The sequence below is a fragment of the Apteryx rowi genome, unplaced genomic scaffold (assembly GCF_003343035.1).
Source record: "Apteryx rowi isolate R43461 unplaced genomic scaffold, aptRow1 scaffold_68, whole genome shotgun sequence".
Lineage (NCBI taxonomy): Eukaryota > Metazoa > Chordata > Aves > Apterygiformes > Apterygidae > Apteryx > Apteryx rowi.
This window is the reverse complement of record NW_020450960.1, coordinates 1,717,153-1,721,228: the sequence shown is the minus strand read 5'-3', so window position 1 is coordinate 1,721,228 and position 4,076 is coordinate 1,717,153.

Here is a 4,076-nt window from a genome sequence, read left to right as displayed (position 1 = left end):
AGTCGTCATTTTATGAAAGCAGATGCTTTACATAACCAGAGAGAAGGCGTCTGCTGTCTACTGTTGTTCAGGGAAAGTATCTTCCTGATCTTTCCAACTCAGCCCTGAAAAGTTAATGCAAGTTGAAACAAGGGTAGGTGCTACCAGAAGAGAGCAATACAAACCAAACAAGCAAATGAGCCTTCCGGAGTTGGAAAAGAGCATAACTGAATTAGCGTGGGCTGGGTGAGTCTCCCCGTTCTGCCAAGAACACCTCATCCCTGCAACGCAGGAAAACATCAGCGTGAGCTGGAAGAGTCAAAAATGCATTTCATGTTGTCAAAAAAACCACACAAACTCTCAAATGCTTTTTCTTTGGCCATTCGTTGTCCTGTATGCTGTTCTGCCTCTGGTCAAAGGGTGTGAGCTTCCATTAATAAGAAGCTGTCATTACTGTTAATAAGAGATACGCACCTGTATCAACAGGACCGTGCTCCCCTCCGTCGTCCCCGTGCTGTGCTGGGCTCTCTGTGGTTAGCGGCGCTGGCTTGGCCACCTTTAATCTCCTGCGAGTAGCAGTGTGAGCTTCAACACCTGACCAGAGATCCACTCTGGGCCTGCAGGAACCCTTTTAAGAGTGGAGCAGTCCTAGGCCTGGAGGCCTTTGGCTGTTGGCCTTTAATTCCCAAGCAGGCTGCCTGCTAATGTATACCCATGCTTACTGGAAGCAAAGTAAGAGCCCTGGGAAGTCCTTCAGTTCATTCTTCAGCACATCCCAGGGCAGTGGGTCTTCTCCAGGCCACTAGTAGGTGCCTGGAGAAGACCCTGTCTCAGTCCCCACATCCCTCATTCTCACACTCCTCAATGGAAGATCCCACCAGGGCGTGGGAAAGACAATCCTGCCTTTCCAGAGCTGGAGCCTCCCGGAGACCCTGCTTGCCTGAGACATACTTATTTCTCTGCGTAACATGACGTACGTTCCTCTTGGCTGCCCGTGAACTGGCAGAGGACAGGGTGGGACACAAACGTTGCTCTGGCAGTGTTACTGGGCTGAACGCCAGGGGAGATGTGCTGTGGAGATGCCAGGGCTCGGGAAACTGCTTGTTTGTCCCAGGCACTGCTTTCTAAACGTGTGCTTGGACAGAGCACTCCGAAAAGGCTGATTTCCCCTCCTGGGGTCCCTGGGCTCTGACTACAGGGAGCACGTTCAAGAGGTGAGAGCACAGGAGCTGGCAAAGGCCACCTGGCCTATGGACTTTTCCATTATTAGTGTTTTACCACTCTGCAGGCCCTGACGTGCTCAGTGCTGCTCAACCCTTTGCAAGAGGCAGTCTGTGCTCTGAGCCGCCGGCACGCTAGCTGGCCAAGGCTTCAAAGACTGCGGGGTGACTCCCCGGCCACTCCAAGCGTTGCAAGCCCACGTGCAGGTTTTGCCACTGGGGCCTGGCACCTGTGGGCATCAACTCTCTATTGCCAGGAATGTGGGTGATGCTGATTACTATTGGCAAAATCCAATGCCAAGTGTGCTTTATCTCTCAGTGCATTTTCAACACCAGGGCAAGCTCTCCAGGAATGAGCTGATCTTTCACCATGGCTCAGACAAGATGGATAAGGTCCCAGAGGAGCAGATGCACATTCTGTTCTGCTGTGACAGCTTAAATGTCATTGCAAACCCTACCATGGCATACATTATCTTACAATGTTTATTCATGTCATCCCAAAAGCCCTGGCAATAAAATTAAATATTTCATAAGGTTGTTATTTGGCTGCAGCGCTGCAGAAGCCACAAGCAACCCCCTCCCACAAACGTCTTGCTGCAAGATGTGGCGCAGGTGGTGCGGGTGTGAGGCCTCACCTCCAGCAAGAGGGGCTGCGCCGTCCCCGCTCGCCCCTAGACGGGGCCCGCATGCTTCTCCCTGCAGCCCCAGAGCAAGCAGCTTTGTTCCCGCCCGGATTCCCGGGCAGGGGGTGTGGGAAATGACAGGAGAAAGCCACGTTTCTCCGAGTGGCTGAGGGAAGACAGGATCCCCGGCGGCAGGGACCACTGTGGGGGTGAGCGAGTTCGTCTTTGGCTGGGGCAGCGAGATGTGATCGCGCTCCTCTGTTTCCATGCCCCTAAGGCCCCAGTTCTGCAGCTGTTTTCGCTGCTGACCCCTGAAAGCAACGGTTGCTCCCTCGAGCCCCTCGCACCCTCCTGGAAGAGCCAGCGGACGCATTGACCTGCGTTACGAGAAGGGCCTTCGTTTTGAGGGCTGAGCATTACAGCGTCACTCCGTTAGCAAACATGAAGGGCATTTGGCGGGGCAAAAAGCAAGCGCAGCTGGACGCGGACACGGCAGGGTCTTTAAACCGTGAGGATGCCGAGCAGAGAGCGGCGCGGAGCTGCATTTGCACCGTGTTTAAATGCCCCCCGGCAGCTGCTCTGGCCGCTCGGGACCAGCAAGAGACCAAGGCAGCCCCGGAGGCAGCAGGCTCCAAAGCGGCAGCGTTGGCGGGGCCGGACTTTGGCACGAACACGCGCAGCTGCCCAGCGTCATGCAGCGCACAGGCGCTCGCCGGCGCTTGCCGCAGGGTCCCTCGTCCCTTCCTCGGCGCAGCCCCAGTCCGACCCGCGGCAGCTCCCGTCGCCCCACGCCGTGCGGGCGCCGCGCTCCGGCGGCCCCGGCTCCTCGCCCCAGTCCCGGGGTTGCCGTGCGTCGGGAGCACTCGCTGACGGCAGGACGGCCTTTCCTTTTGTTTTTCCTTCCCTTTGTTTGTCACTTTTGCGGGTTTCCTTTGCTCTGTCTCATTTTCGGGCGGAACCGCGACTTCCTCGCCGCCGCCCGCCCGGGCCCAGCCGCCCGCGCAGCGCTGCGGGCCGGGGGCAGGCCCGCTGCTGGGTTTACCACCAGGGTTTTGCACAGTTTCACCTCTTTCAGACGAATAAAAAATCAACATTATACGGACTAGACGAGCAAGGGACTTTAAGAACAAAGTGGAACATAACTGCAAAATACAGCATGTCCAATCCAATTTTTCCTAGCAAATGAAATGGATCTGGTGGAAAATAAATACAGAACTTTCAGGAGCAGCATTTGAGGGGGGATGAAGAGATTTGAACAGATCAGACCTCTGTACCTCTGCGCCTCCCTCCTCCCTCCCTTAAATGCCATCTTTAACAGAAATAAATTAGAATAAATGATCAGCCTTTGCCTCCTAAAGACAGGTGGCAGGGTAATATTAAAAGAAATGAATAAAAATTCATGTAATGAGCATTGTTAATTAAACCTGGAAATCAAAGAGGCCTGAGTTGTGGGAATTCGCAGGAAAAATGAAAATGAAGGGAGCTGTAGCTCAGGGCAGGAAGAGTGGAATTAAATTAAATGTAATGTGGGATTGTGTTTGTTAATGTCTATCGCACATCGCAGTGTATTACAGTTTAGGATAAAGTGTTCTCTCTCGCACACAAATTACGCGCGCCACAAATGGAAACCTCGGCACAGCAATGGGCAGCGCGGCCCCAGCAAGGACGCGGCGGCCGCGCACTGCGCGCCTTGCGGCGAGGACGGGGCGGCCGGGGACTTGCCCAAGGCCTCGCAGCAGGTCAGTGGCGGAGCAGGACCCAGCGCCCTTCCCACGGAGCCGGGGCGCAGCAAGGGCGTGTGCGAGTGTGCGGCTGTGTGTGTGAGCGTGTGCGTCAGCCGGCTGTTTGTGTGTGTGTGTGTGTGTGCGCACGTGTGTCAGCGTGTGTGTGCGGTCTGTGTCGGAGCATGTGTGTGTGTTGTGTGTTGCTGCGGACGTGATGCTGCGCGTGTCAGGGTGCCTCGGTGTGTGTGTGTGTGTCAGTGTGCATCAGTGCACGTTGCTCTGTGTGTGTGTGTGTGTGTGTGCGCGTACACCGGTCCGTGCTCGTCCTTTGGGGGCCAGAGGTGGTTCTGGACGGCCCAGCGCTGCTCACTGGCCCCACTCACTGGGCCGGACCGGGCCACTGGGGCTGCTGCCACCCCCGGAGCCCCAAGCCCCACTGCACACCTGCCAGGCTGCCCCGTCCAGGGCCCGGCTCACCCAGCCGGTGCCCGGCGCTGCACGCAGGGACCCAGCACCACGGGCCCGCCCCG